The sequence below is a fragment of the Mustela erminea genome, chromosome 7, assembly GCF_009829155.1.
Source record: "Mustela erminea isolate mMusErm1 chromosome 7, mMusErm1.Pri, whole genome shotgun sequence".
Taxonomy (NCBI): domain Eukaryota; kingdom Metazoa; phylum Chordata; class Mammalia; order Carnivora; family Mustelidae; genus Mustela; species Mustela erminea.
In genome coordinates, this window is record NC_045620.1 from 25,049,081 (window position 1) to 25,064,900 (window position 15,820).

At 44.8% G+C, this 15,820-nt stretch overlaps 1 pseudogene; it reads right to left on the reverse strand.

The window, feature by feature from the left end:
- Window positions 1–5,489: 5,489 nt before the first annotated feature.
- LOC116595886 lies at window positions 5,490–14,412 on the reverse strand (annotated as a pseudogene).
- Between the last annotated feature and the right edge of the window lie 1,408 nt (window positions 14,413–15,820).

Consider the following 15,820-nt stretch of genomic DNA (forward strand, 5'->3'; position numbering starts at 1 on the left):
GGGGGGGGGGGCTGGCTGTTGTTGGGAAAAGGTCATTTATCACCATCTAATAAAACCTTAGTCATGAGCCCCTTCAGATGTATGTGGATGGGCCGTATGCTTGGGGGATAATTGCTAAAACATATCTTGGGGAGTTTAGAGGTAAAGGAAAGTTTCGAAAGGAATTTTTATGTTTAAGTAGACTTACAGGATCTTGGTGGAGGGTGTGTGTGTGGGGGGGGGGGGTCAGGCTAGGATTGCCTTTTGCCCTTAGCAAAGTATTAACATTGAGGTGTTTGAGTCCCTAGAGGAGTTTCACTCTCTGTTTCAAGGACTTGTCAATGGGCTATAGGTAGTAAGGAAATTATTAATTTTTCTTCTGCCTTTGCTTCCCATATCAAAGCCTATGACCCACTGATATACATCTGAAGGGTCTTGTGACTAGGGTTTTACTAGACAGTAGTAAATGACCTCTTCCTAAAAACAGCTAGTCCCTCAATGTCCTGGAAACTTTGCTTTCAAATTCCCTAGAGACTTAACACTATCCCTAACCCCTCTCAACTTGAAAGTATAATCAGTCACTCCTCACAACCCCAGTGTAGCTTTTACTGCTTGTGGGTCCTGTCCCCACGTTTTAATAAAACCACCTCTTTGCACTGAAGACATCAGTGCAATTCTTTCTTGACTGTTCCTGGACCCCAACCTTTTCATATAATTGCTACACATATTCCCCATGTCTGCTGTTATAAATTAGCACCCCCCCAAATAAAAAGTAATTGAGTATGTAAATTATTTTATCTTTATTCTTGTCCCCTTGGAGCATGCGGAGATATGAACCAAGTTATGGATCTAGTGGCAGCGAAGGGTGGTTGGGATAAGTTTTAAGGGTCTTGGAGGAGAAATGCCAGGAACTGGGAAGTAGGCTTCTGAGAAAGGGGCTCCTGCTGGCTGGTGCAGTATTCTGAAGAACATAATAAATTGATTTTGGAGCATTAAAAAAACAAAACCAAAACCAAAAACCAGTAACTTGTAAACTGAAACCAACTTTCCCTGTTTGGGTGAAAAACCATTGCTGGGTGATGCTTAAAGGAAGAGGAATCAAATGAGAGAGAAGAGTTTTGTTTTCTCCTCCTTCAGCCTTGCAATCTCCCTCTAGTAAAGGATCCTAAAAAGGAGCAAGCCAGTAAAGAAGGTGGGTGGTTTTTAGAGCCCCAGACCCAGCACTGCAAAAGAGAGTACAGAAATAGAGATTTGTATGCTGCTGCCCTTCGGAACAATTTGTTACTTAAACTGTAACCCCTGGAGGATTTTACCAGTTGCCAAGCACATTTAGATATGGCCTTAAGAAATACATATACTGGCAACAGGTCTTTGGGGAGAAGGACGATGTACGACCGTGAAGTTGGGCAGCTGGGGATGCCCGGCTTGCTCAGGGCGGAACGCCGCCCCTTCACAGATCTGGGCAGCTAGGGATACCTGGCTCCGTCAGGGCGGAAGGCCACCTGCTTCAGGGAAGCCGAGCACCTGGGAACGCCCGGTCAGCTCAGGGTGCAAGGAAAACCGCCTGCTTCCGCCTGCTTCCCTTTTCCGTTATCGCTCCTTTCTCTTCCCAGAAGGGCCCGTTGTTAGTTAGATGAGTCCTTTGAATGTGCTTGGCTAACTATAAACTTGATCCTCCTCCTTGCTTGCCTGCAAGACGGGACCAATGTTTGACCTTCATCGGTCCTTCTGTTGGCTATTGTTTCTATCTAATAAAAGTGAGACTGTGGAGTTGCTCATGGCAGCAGTCCTTTTCGACTGTTGTCCGCTGCTCCCAGTCTCTTGCAGCTGACTTATGTGTGCCTCATTCTCCCGTCGCCGACTGGAAGCGGAATTTGTAACCGAGAGATTAAAGCTTAATAACCAACACAATTTATTTAAAAAGAGTAAGTGATGTACTGTATGTATGCAAAGAGCAGTGCCAGGCATGAATCGAGGTAGTGATAAGGAAGAAAAAGAGGGGGAGAAGCAGGTGGGGAGTAGGTTGGAGTTGTCATGCAAAGTTGATTGCTAATGACTTGAGCAACATGAACACTGAATAGGGCTCACTGGTATTGGCCATGAAGGAAGTCACTGATGACCTAAAGTGAGTTATTTTGAGTTGGGGATATAAGCCAGACCATCCAAAATTGAGCACTGGGTAAATAAAGTAAAGGTGAGGAAGTAGAAACAATGGATAGCAATATCTCTCTTGAGAAGTTTGGTGATAGAGGGAAGAAAAATGGGATTACCAGGGCCGAGATAAGTTTTCTTCCATAAATCACAACTCTGTAGTTGCCTGAGGGACCTATCGATGAGACCAAAATTCTAACTTCACAGTAGGAGATTGTGGCCCAAGCAGAATCATCTAGAAGCCATCTCACACAAGACAGAAAGACTTGTTATATAGTTTTTGGGATTCTCCAGGCCATAGTGTTGAGGTATTTCTGAGATAAAGGCTAAATTAACCTAGGAATCCTCCCCCACTCTGCGAATTTTTGTCATCCTGATCAGCCACACTGCCATCTCTGACTATCTTTGCCTCTGCCCCACATGGCACTATGGAGGCAGGACAGCCCACAGTTCAGAGCTGCAAAAAAATAAGTTTATTATGAAGAGATTACAGAGAATCAGCACATGGATTCTGGTGAGGAGTAGCGTCCATATCCAAAGAAGCAGGGGATCCTTGGAGTCCAGGGTGGGTAAAGAAATTCCAGGCAGCAGCTGAATAATCAACATGAACATCTATATAGGTGATGATCTGAAGTGTGGAGGACATTCCAAGGAGGAGAGATCAGCAAGCAGGACTTGATTCTGTGTGATATAATAAAGGTATTAGTCAACCTTATACCCCGTTTAAGGAGGTGTCAACCAGAGCTGAAAGCCTCTTCCTCTCCCTAGCTCTTTTCCTTGGACTGCTGTCCACTATCCATGGTGCTGAACCATAATCCAGTCTGGACATCCATGATTGCCTATCCCTGGATAAAAAATTCTGTTCCCTGTACTGTCTCTCATCAACTGAGATAGATCTTCCTTCTCACCCTGACTTAGTTTATGACACAAGGATTTAAAATACTTCCAGTTGTCCTGCTTGATCAAAAGACATATTTCTTATTTTTAATATTGGCAACAGAGTCAAATTTACAAAATACTTTCTAGGGACGCTTGGGTGGCTCAGTCAGTTAAGTGGCTACCTTTGGCTCAGTTCATGATCCCAGGGTCCTGGGATTGAGTCCCACATCAGGCTCCTTGCTTGGCTGGGAGCCTGCTTCTCTCTCTCCCTCTGCCTGCCACCCTGCCTGCTTGTGCTCTCTGTCAAATAAATAAAAATTTTTTTAAATTAATAAAATCTTAAAAAAAAAACCCAAATACTTTCTAGGCTGAACCAATTATACTTGTAGACTGAATATGGCATGGTTTGGAGCTGCTGTGACAGGTGGCAGCCTAGATGTATTGGTGGATATAAAATGAGATGCTCTAGGGTTTTCAGAGTGCTGCAGCTGGTTAGAACTGCATTGTCCAGTATGGCAGCCACTAGCCATATCTGGATGTTGAGCACTTAAATTGCAGCTGGTCCAAATTGAAATGTTCTGTAAGTATGAAATACACATTAGATATTGAGACTTAGCACAAAAAAAAGAAGATAAAGAAGATATTTCATTAATAATTTTATATTGATTAAATGTTGACATGATAATATTTTGAATATACTTGAAAAATGAAATAAATTGCTAAATACAATCTGTTTCCTTTTCCTTTTAAAAATTTCATCACTAGAAGATTCTAAGTTACGTGTGTATTTTGTGTTATATTTCTATTGGACAACATTAGTTTAGAATCTTATGTAACTAAGCTATCAACCTGAAGATATAGATTCAATTATAGTATTGGCCATTCAATTTCTTAACTTCCCTTTATGGACTGCACCTTCTTCTTGGTGACTCGACCCATCACATGAACCCTTGTTCTCAGAAAGCATGTGTATAGTTCACTACAAACTTATCCTTACCACTCATGCCTCCATCTTCCATGACTCCTACGACCAGTCACTTAGAGCTTCTGCCCCATTGTTCAGAGCATCAGGTCCTTTCCTGCTCTTGTATATTTGCACATCATGTATCCTCTGCTTTTTTTTTTTAAGATTTTATTTATTTATTTGACACAGAGAGAGAGAGAGATCACAAAATCACAGAGATTTTATAATCAATATAAAATAGCTGAAGGCAGAGGCTTAACCCTCTGAACCACCCAGGTGCGCCGTATCCTCTGATTTTAAATTTTTTTCCTATAAAGAAACTCTTAACCATTCTTCAACATTCAGTTTAAATCCTGCATCCTCTTGAAGTCCTTGTGGAAGACCCCAGGCAGTATTGCTGGATCTTGCCTCTCTACCTCCACAAACTCCCAGCCAGAATACTTTACTACATCTGAAATTGCCCATTTATTTGTCTTATCCTTTACTAGGCTGGGGGCTCTTAGGGCTATGTCTAATTCATTTTTGTAATGCTGGCACCTGGGATACAACAGGGAATAAGAAAAAGTCCTTGCTTGCATGAAATAAATATTCCAATACAGGAGACAGAAAAGAAACAGTGTTGTAAAAAGTCAGATAATAATGAATTTTGCGAAGAAAAATAAGGAGGGAAGAGAGTGGCAGTTATGCTTTTTTTTTTTTTTTTAAAGATTTTATTTATTTCTTTGACAGAGAGAGAGAGATCACAAGTAGGCAGAGAGGCAGGCAGAGAGAGAGGGGGAAGCAGTCTCCCTGTTGAGCAGAGAGCCTGGTGCAGGGCTCAATCCTAGGACCCTGAGATCATGATCCGAGCCAAAGGCAGAGGCTTAACCCACTGAGGAACCCAGGTGCCCTGGCTATTTTTGAGAGACCCGAGCAAGTGTGTGTTCAACATAGAATAGTTGCAAATAAATACACGAAGCATGAATAAAACTCTTTTTACAGAAAGATGCCTCCTCTGACTGAGCCCCTTCCACATCCCAGTCACACTGCTCTTCCTTTCTTGCTCCCGAAAGGAAAACTCATTCCTGCTTCGAGGCTTTTGCACATGCTCCTCCTCCTGTCTGTCATGTTCTTCCCCTCAGTCTTGGCACAACTCCTGCCTTATCGTTCATGGCTCAGCTGAAAGATCTCACAGAGCCTTCTGACTGCCTCTACTCTATGCCCCTCCCTTCCCCTGTCACTCTCTCAGACTCTACTTGGTATCCTTTATAGTACCCACGACCCTCTGGAATTTAAATGACTCTGCACTTGTTTCCTAGTTCATTATTAGTACATTCAACTAGGATAGAAATGCCAAGAGAACAGTCTTGTGTTGTTCATGGCCGTATCCCTAGCAGTTAGCACATAGTAGAAGCTTAACTGAAATTTTACGAATGAGTGAATGGCCCATCTATAATGACCCTAAAGGCCAAGTGCCGTCACTAAGGAATGGAAATATGCTCTGATCTCTCACCGGACTGGTGCAACAGTGGCTCCTTTACTTCGAGGGCATTTGGATGGTGGCTTGGAACCTGCCCTGCTGCATCAGCAGACCTAAAAGGCAAAACAGATACTGTGAGACAGTGGAAGTGAAGGAGGATCCGAGAGGTCAAAGGAGTTTTCTCCTGCTCCAGATGGGGGCAGAGCAGGGTCAGGGAATGAACCAAACCCTTGGGGACATGCCGGTGGGGCGGGAGGCTCTACTTAGTCCCCGGCATCTTTGATCACTTCACTGACAGTTCTGGGCCTTGGTTTCCTCAGCTATAAATGGGGGAACAACTGCTCCCTCCCAAGCTAGTAACTTAAGAACTATACACTGAAACGAGACTGTGGAGGAAGTGGGCATTACAGCAGCTGATCCCCATTTGCCTAGCCATGTCTCCAGAATGGTGTCCTAGTATCAGCGGAGTGAGGGTATTGGTCAGGCTGCCCCACTGACATTTACTTTGGGTGAATCTGGGAGCCGCATTTTGAGAGCTTTAGGACTCATTCAGATTAATTGCCTCAAGCTTCCTACTTCATCAGTAGTGAGCTCCGTGTGAGTGGAGGTATGTGAACAGAGGCCAGAAAACTGCTTGCTGGGAGAGATAATTTAAAGGAACTTTAGAAACTCCAGCAGTTAACACTTGGTAGGATGAATGAGTCTTCAGTGAACAGAGGAATAGTCCTTTCAGCCCAGAAATTCTGCTGGTTTTCAGATTCCCATTGGGGGCCTCAGCTGCCTGCTTGGCTTCTGGCAGACCTGGAAACTTTGGGTGCTGGAGGTAGAGTCTACTGGAAGGAGGCAGTCTTTGGGCTAAAACCAGGCCAATTTTCTGCTCATTATGTAACATCCAATCTAGAAGGATAAGTAGAAATCAGGCAGCTTTTTTTCCCCAGAGAAGCTCCCATTTATAGCTCAGCTTCTCTAGGCTTTTGGGGCCAGAATGGAATTGAAACCAGCATGTATTTGGCTAGTGACAGAGGATTTCTTTTTGTTGTTTTTTTTTTTTTTTAAGATTTTATTTATTTATTTGACAGACAGAGATCATAAGTAGGCAGAGAGGCAGGCAGAGAGAGAGGAGGAAGCAGACTCCCTGCCGGGCAGAGAGCCTGATGTGGGGCTCGATCCCAGGACCCTGGGATCATGACCTGAGCTGAAGGCAGAGGCTTTAACCCACTGAGCCACCCAGGCACCCCATGATGGAGGATTTCAATGGTCAGTGCAGGTGGTGTGCTTGACCCTGGGCATGGGACCCCGGACTCCCTCAGTAAGCAGCAGCTGAGTTTATGAGGAGCGAGTTAGCAGGAACCATTCTGCCTTGTTGAGGATGGGATGGTTTGTCTGAGAGAAGTGTTAGGGGAGAGGAGATAAAAGTGAGGGAGAAGTCTAAGCTTTCTCCTGGGGTCTTCCTTGGTCTTCTCACTACCAGCACTTACTAATCAGTTAGTTAGTCACTTATGGATTCAAGTTATAAAGACATGAATTAATGAAGGGACACATCTGAAAGACAAGAAAGTATGCAAGACTCAGGACGAGGGCTCCACCAATGGAGTGTGAATATTCAGGGGGCAGTCAAGGCAAGTTCTCTTTCTAAGACAATCTACCCTAGGGAACAACCAAGCAGGGGGTTGGGGGAACAGACTACCTGGGGTCACATGTCAGCTGAGCTATGTGGCAGCTCTGTGACTTAGGTAAGTCATTGGCCATCTCTGGAACTTTTTCTTAAATGTGAAAAATGGATATCATACTGTTATTTAGAATAAGAGATTGTTTGGAGGATAAGAAAATTCATGAAAGATCTTTAGCACAGTGCCTTTGTGCTTAATGAATATTAGCTGTTCATTTTATGATTACTTATACTTATTTTAGAGATAAGAAATGGAGTCTTGGAGAGTCTTATCAGCTTATCTCATCACCCAGACTCTGATTTTGACTTTAAATATTAAATAATATCTGTAAAGCACTTTACCAGTGCTGGTTGCACAGTGAGAGCTTGATAAACGCCACTTCCGCTCTCCCCAGCTCTCCTTCCTGGAAGATTTCCTTTTTAAAGATTTTATTTAAAATCTTTAAATTTGGGAAGGGGCAGAGGGCGAAGGAGAGGCAGACTCCCCATGAGCAGGGAACCCAATGTGGAGCTGGATCCCAGGACCCATGAGATCATGACCTGAGCCAAAGACAGACGCTTAACTGACTGAGCCACCCGGGCATCCCGATTTCCTTCCAGTTGATTAAGAAGATGTGGTCCACCAAACTCTAGGTCTCAGACTAAAAAACTGAAGTAGTCTGGGTTTGTATACTTACTTTTGCTTCCAAATGATGGATTATCAGGTCTCCCAGGACTCTCTCTACGTTTTCCACAATAATTTTTTTCATTGGGGTGACGCTAAATGAAGAATGAAAGCAGAACAGATTAAATTCTCCCAAACTCTCCTTTATTTACGTCACTTATGTGCTTAGCTGACCCCACATTATTTAAGCCTCCTGTTTCCAGGGCATTCCATGACCCAGCCTTGCCCTTCCACTGCAAACTACCTCTTAGGGCTCCTTAAAATTAATCTTCCAATTGAAATCACCCTGCCTCATCATTGTTCCCCATGACCCCCCTTCTCCTTGCCTATTTTATTCTCTCATCTGGAATCCCTTCTTCAGCTTCTATCATCCTTTTAGGTCCTGATCACTTTCTTTCTGGCACTTTCCTGTTCCCCTTGATGAGGGAACAGAAGGCATGGTTAGGACAAAGCAGAGCTGACACCCCACAATGCACCCCCCCCACACACACACACATGGGATATATGTGACATTCCTCATGCACTCCTGGCTGCCTTAAAGCTAAGGAAAGGAAAAACAAATAGTTGATTTATAGAGATCACAATCCTGTAGGACATGAGTCTCCATTAGTTTACAAATGTCTTAGCAATTTACAGGAACAAACCATTTCTGTCAATAACCTAGCTTCCAGAAGGAAATGTAGATACAATTAAATGTACTTATCATCTGCAGCCCATAGCTAGGTACTTGAAGCAGGCAGAGTGTACTGTTTGTCCAGGAAGATCCCAACTATCTTACTGTTACTGCCTTATTAGAAGGAAAAACAACCTTCACTTGACAACGCAAGTGTTCCAGTATCCTGTGAGTCTTTAACATATGAAAGTACCTCCCTTTTTCCTTACCTCCCCTAATCCCACAGTATCTAATCAGCCACACCAAACAACCTTGGTGCAGCAGCTCTTTCTGCCCACGGGTCCTGTCCCCATGCTTTAATAAACTACCATTTTGCACCAAAGACATCTCAAGAATTCTTTCTTGGTTGTGGGCTCCGGATTCCACCCCACTGAACCTCATCTATATTCCAAAACCACATCACTGTCATTATCTAATACGCCAACAAAACTTTTTTCCTTAGCCCTATGGTCTGCCTTCATGGCAGGAGTATTGTAATGTCATTCTTCTGTTGGGGGAGAGGAGAAGAAGCAGGGAAATAGCAATATAGTATGTCTTCAGATTTTTGACTCAGTCCATGATCCTTATAGGTAAGGGTAAATCTCATTCTCGGGCAAAGTGTTTGCTTTATATATAAATCGGCTAATCTACCACTTTTGGCCTGAGGATTCAGATGTCCCTCAAAGGAAAGACTAGTTTTCTTCAATATCTCAAAGGGCACGGAGCCACATTGACAGAATTTCCCCTGGGGGAAATGGTTGTGAATCAAGGGTTTAGTTATCTGGAACAGGACAGGAGGACATCCCCAGAGGTCTAAGAGCTCAGAAAGGATTTCACACTCAGATCTTTCTTGAGTGAGCAACTGGGAGATGAATCAGAAAGAATTAACAAATGAAAAAGACCCAGTGTATAATAGGTTGGTGATGACTGTTGGGTTCAGTTAATCATGGACATGAGCCTAAATTAAAAAAAAATCTTATAAAAGAAGATTGTAAAAAAGAGATTATAAATTTAGAAGGTAACACTTAGTAAAAGGGCAAACCCCTGAAAACAGTTACTCTGAAGAGAAGGTGTCACAGACCAATAAACAGATGGTGAAATCCTTGTTCTACTGGTAGTCAAGAGAATGGCATCTATGGGATTTTCTGCTGAAAATCCTTACTGAAGAGAGAAGTTGTAAAAATGAGAATAAGTCGTCCAGATTGACTATGGGGTAAAATTTGACCAATGCCAGAGAGAGTTCTATGTCAGTTCTATGGTATTTGATAAGGGATTTGGAATGCCTTAAAACTATGACATACCTTCAAGTTTAAAAGTCATAAAACTGTTTATACTCTTTCAGTAATCTTAGGAATCTATAATTTCCTGCACCAAAATGTTCAGGATTACTTACAGTAGCAAATAATTCAGAAATAACCTAAATGTCAGCCAATAATGGAGTAAGTCTGCTTTGTTTGTCCTTGATACTATTCAGTGAATCTCTTTTCATGTCCGTGAAAATACAATTTTCATATTAAACAGAAATTTAAAATGACATGAAGTTCTTTTTGTGAGAAACGCATCCCCAGATGCACAAAAGGCTCATTGGAGAAGGGATTGTTTTGCTGGTGAAGTCTTTCCGGTGAAGCCTCATTGGGGCTACGTCCCAACCAGTGGGATGCAGAGAGAGAGAGAAACAAGGAGAACTTACAGATTTTCGGACTAGAACCATACAGTGTCAGGTGTAATCCTGCAGTGTCCAAAGGCAAGTCGGTATTTGCTGTCTACACCCTTCTCCAAATAAAGCTGGACTCTCATATCTGTCCGTACATGGAATATGTAGGGATTAAGAGCCAGAAACCTGTGGGAGGGAAGAATGAAGGCTGGTGGGAGAGAGCAACAGAGCTTACTTTCCTCCCATTTGTTTCCAGAATGAGTGTTCTCACATGTTTGCACAGACCCTCGAAATTACCCTGTAAAGATCATTTCCCCATTTCTCAAAAGAGATGATTCAGGTGAATGGGGATGGCTTTCTCCAAGTCGCGCATCCAGCCAGTTGGAGGCCAGGCAGGTCTGTGTTCAGGAGCTATGTCTGGCTCCGGGGACAGTTAGAAAGGAAATGGTGGATTCTAAGTATAGAATCCTATCAAATTTGAGAAACTGTGACTTTGTTGGAAAAGTACTCTTCTTGAGGTCACAAATGCAGTTGCCTCCAGGGCCAGGCTTGAGCTGGAAATGGATAAGGGAGACCATTTGAAATGGATAAGGGAGACCATTGAGAAATGGATAAGGGAGAAGTGGATAAGGGACTGGTTTTACAGAAAGGGGGTGACAGCTGGGATGAATGAAGAAGGCCTGTTCTCTCTGAAGATACACTGTACAGACCAAACAAAACACATCTGTGCACAGTCTCTAGGCAATGGTGCCAAGGGGCATTGGGGTCTAGAGCAGATTCTGTGTCGTTGTCTTAAGTTGTAGTCAGTCAGGGGAGTGGGTTCAGGAAATCCAAATAAATGAGGGTGGGGCTCTCTGTATAAAGCAAAGAGAGGAAACTGGCTTAGCCTGCTCTGTTTTTCCTAGGGAGGCCCCAGCTTGGAGGCATTCAAGTGTTCCCATGCTCTAAACCGACCATAGAGAGTGGCCCAAGCCCAGAGATGGAGGGTGTGTTTGCCCCAACCACACAATGAGATTTCCACTGGACACCCTTTAGTTATGGCTGCTTCCCACACCCACACATCAGTGCGAATGTGGATGGAACTGTACAAAGTGTTCCTTACTTTATTTGTATGGAAAATGCCAACAGTATCCGTAACTCGACCCCTTTGAAGTTAAGGGGGTTCTCAGGGTAGATCTGGAGGAGTCGAAAAGTCTGTGATCTGTACCCTGGGTGAAAAAACAACACAATAGGGAAGGTTATGACTCTAGCCGGAGGTGGACCCCACACTGTGCAAAGGCAGGTCCCCTGCAGAGCAGAAGCTGGACGTATGCAAGGATGGTTACTCATTAATCATGTAACTTATTGCATAACTGTTATGCTCAGGGAATCTGGTCCTGAGCAAAAAGAACCTGTTGCCTTAATGCATCACAGAATGGTCATGTCTAGCAGGCTGGAATAAATGAGTGACTAAATAATGAGTAGAAGACGGAAAGCTATAGACAGCTTGGGCGGAGCATATATGTGTAAAACAATACACGCAGTAAGCGAATGCATACAAAATGTGTCAGGTGATGGGTGCAGTGAAGAAAAGGCCTAGCAGGATCAGGTGAAGAGGATGACACTGGGAGGAGTGATATTTTAGAGCGTCAGGGAAGGCTTCTCACAGCAGGTGACACTGGGGCAGGGTCATGAATGAAGTTAGGGTCATGAGGATAGCCAGGGGAAGAAGAAAGGGCCAGGCAGAAGACAGAGTAAGTGCATAGGCCCTGAAGCTGGAACAGCAATGGGCTCGGTGTGGCAGGTGGGTAGGGGGGAGGGGAGAGGGCCGTCCGGGCTGCGTCGCAGGGGGCCTGTGGGCCTATGGTAAGACCTTTGGGTTTGGTTCTGAGCAACTTGAAGACATTGGGAGGTTTGAGCAAGAGAGTTCCAGTGTCTGGCTGACTTCTTAGAACAAGGCTTCTGAATATGGATGGAACAGAATGGAGTAGGAGGAGGCTTGCAGTGGAAGCAAGGGGACCTGGGACCATTACTCATAGGGAGTTGATGGTGGTTCAGACCAGAGGAGGTGGAGAAAATGGTCAGATGCCTGGCTGACAGGGTGTGTGGAGAGGCTGCCTGGGGGAGTGAGTGAAGAGAGGGGCATTGGATGGTGTCAGGATTTTAGGTCAGAGGGACTGGACGGGTGGAGTTTCATTATCTAAGATCGGCTGGGCTGGGGAGCAGCAGGCTGGGATGGGTGTGGGGGGCGAGTAGGGGGTGGGAATCAGCAGCAGTTCTGAACATTCTAAGAAGAGGGACCTGGGTCTTCTAAGCTCTGGTGGTCAGGTGGCATCAATTTTTGTGATTGCCACATTGTTACAACAGAGGTTGTCCTAACTGGTACTGTTGACTGGGGACTTAGTGAGGGCAGGGAGCTGTGTAAGCACGTTTTATTTCACTTAATATTTATGACAGTCCAATGGGGTCAGATGCTATAGTTCCCCATGTAACAGGGCAGGAGTTGAGTCTCAGAGAGGGGAAGAGACTGGAAGTGAGCAGCCATTCTCTTCCCAGAAAAAATGACTGAAACTGTCTTCAGCATCTCCCTAGCTTCTGTCTCTACCCCCAGTAGGAATTTCTCTCCACCATTGGAGTGGGAAGGGCTGTTAATTGAGGAAAGGCCTTCTGTAGAGTCAAGAAAATGCCAGGAGGGTGCTCATAAACCAACAAACCAGGACAGTCTGGATGTGGGGGGTTCTGATCTGAGACCACTCATATAAAATTAGCATCTCCGTTGGTGAGCAGGCCGCCCAGGATGTGGTTTCCTCTTGCAAGGCTGAAGACATTCTTCAGTGACTCCTGGAAGTCAGTTGTCTGCAGGGCAGAGAGAATGTTCGTACCAGGGAGTCCTTGTGTCAAAGCTGAAAAACATATCCGCCCCCCAAACCCCAACATTAGACATTTAGATGCCAAAGATTCTCAGATGCAGCCTTGACCTCTGAGCATGTCCCATGTGTGGATCTTACTCCTCATTCACCTAGTTTTCCTGGCCTGCTTGGTGTTGGGCCAAGTTCCAGGCACAATCATTCAGCAAATATTTGTAGAGGCCTGCTGTGCGCTAGGGCCATGCCAGGCTGCACCTGTGAGAACAGGCAGCACTCTTTGCCTTCGTGGAGCTGGCATTCTGGTGGGGATGAGAGAAGAGAGATGATAAAGTAGCGAATAAAGGGACGTGTGTGAGTCAAGTGCAGATAAGTGCTATGAAGGGGCTGGTTTCAAAATATTCAAGAACCCGCTGGGCACAGGCACCAACCAATCATAAAAGACATCAACCATTAGCTCTGTAGCCAGGTCCTGTGGCTCCTGGGCTCTGCCAAGTATTGACTCATTAGATTTTTCTTGGTGAGGAGGCTGGAGTCCTGGGGCAGAAGGTGAGATGGTTGGGGTGATGAGGGGCATCACTTGGGGAGTCTCTGAGCAGGGGATACTTGCCAGGGAATTTAGAAAAACATTTCATTATTTAATTTGGCAGACAGAGATCACAAGTAGGCAGAGAGGCAGGCAGAAAGAGCCGGGGGTGGGGGGGTGGGGAAGCAGGCTCCCCACTGAGCAGAGAGCCTGATGTGGGGCTCGATCCCAGGACCTTGAGATCATGACCTGAGCTGAAGGCAGAGGCTTTAACCCATTTCATTATTTTAACCACCACAGCCATACCATGCATCCTGTGAAGCTCTTTCTGTCATGAGGGAAAATAAAAGACAGACTGAGGAATTGATAGTATTGGGTGAGGGCAATAATTCATGCAAGGATGTCAAGGAATGTTTTCTGCAAAGGCAACATTCAAGCAGAGACTTGAAGGAAGGGAGGGAGCCATGTTGATAGTTAGTGGAAGAGTGTTGCAGGCAGAGGGAACAGCAAGTGTTAAGGTCCTGGGGTATGCTCAATGCGTTGAGGAGGCTACTGTGGCAGGAGGGGAGCCAGTGAATGGGGAGTGGTAGGAGAGGGGAGCAGGGGCCAGTCCAGCTGGGGCTGGGCCTTTTGATGGTGGGTTTTAATAAATAGACCAGGGCAAGGAGACAGGAAAGAGGGGAATCTTGGGAGAACAGTATTAAATATAGTAATGTTGTGATGATCAGAGCAGCTAATGATTCATCATGTTAACTCTGTCCCAGACATGATGCTAATTAGAACTTAACCTACAATGGCTCACGGTCTAGACTTTTAGGAGAGGCCTATGGTTCTGACAAGGCCAGGTGTGACCGAAGGCAGGGCAGTCTCACCATTGGTGATCTGGAAAGAAGCTCTGGATAGGGCCTCTTGAGCAGAGGATGAGGCGAGCAACCCACAGAGGAAAATGAAAAAGCCAGAGACCTTTAGCATCTTGGGTCAGGTACCTGTGGGGGAGCAGGCAGAGAGGGTCACCTGTGGGATCATTCTCTGAGAGGGTCTCCCCAGAGCTTGGGTCTATGGTGGCTACAGAACTCATGTAGTCTATTCTATAGATGGGACCAGTAAGTTTCAGAGAGGAGACATGCTTCTCCTCATAGTATAGAGCAAGAAATGAAGAGTCCAAGAAGTGAAGTGGCCATACACAACCTGTATATATGCCCAAGGATGCTGGATGTACAGTTTTTCCTGCCTGGATATAGTCTTCCCCGGTAGAGGTGCTCACTGCCCCCTGTGAGAGGCTGCACGTGTTACAGTTACAAGAATAGTGTCTGAAGCCCTCCACCTCTTACCAGGTGTAGGATTGTGGGATTTAGGGCAAGTTGCTTCACCACATGACATTGGGTGGAGGACATATTATCCTCCTTTTACAGAAGACTTTGGTGGTGATGTGCCCTGGCTTCAGAGACAGAACAGGCCTGGGATGGAATTCCAGCTCTGCCACCTAGTTGCCGGGAAATCTGGGCAATGCAGGGTCTTGGAGGTTCAGTTTCCTCATCTGGAAAATGTGGATGATACATACACATATCTCTCCCTCAGCCTTCTTATGAATACCGAGTGCAGCACTCTACCCGTTGGAAGTGCTCCGCAAATGGTTGCCATTAGGCTGGTGAGCTTTGTGATTATGATGATCCTCATCCGGTGATTCAAAAAACTTACCTTCCTGAGTTGGTGGGAAACATAGGCTCAGTGGCATGGACCTGTACCTCAGGCCAGTGAACTAGGGTTGGTCTGAAGTACGTGGAGACCATGCTCCAGTTTGCAGTGCTTCTGGATTGGAACCCTCTGCTTATACGGCATGCTCTCTGGGCTGGGATAGGTCCTCAGGACCTTGACACTTACCTCATATCCCATCATGAGTTAAAGACATTTATGCACATGGTGGTGGGATTTTCAGAGGCTTTAGCCAAAAGACAGTACAAATGTCCCCTTTTGGGACCTGAGACTAACATGTAAATTTTGGTAGGGCCCAATCTTCTCTTCAGACACATGGCAAATTTAGGGAAGACTCTGAGCCCGGTCCCAGTCACCAATCCCATGTAAATTGACCCATTTGGTTTAATATTTTAATTTTGATGATCTGTTTTCAGACAAGTAGAAAAATTAGGAAAGAAATATACAAAGAAAAAAATAAATAAAAATCAATTCTCAGAGATTAAATTCTGTTGTAAGTCCTTTCAGAAGCTTTTTATACTCACACGTGTGTACACACACACACACACACATACACGTATGCATTCATGTAACATAATGGAAAAAACAAGATTGCCCTGTCATGCTTCTATAGAATCACTTTATCAAATGACAACACATCATGATAGTCTTTCTACTTCCTTATCTG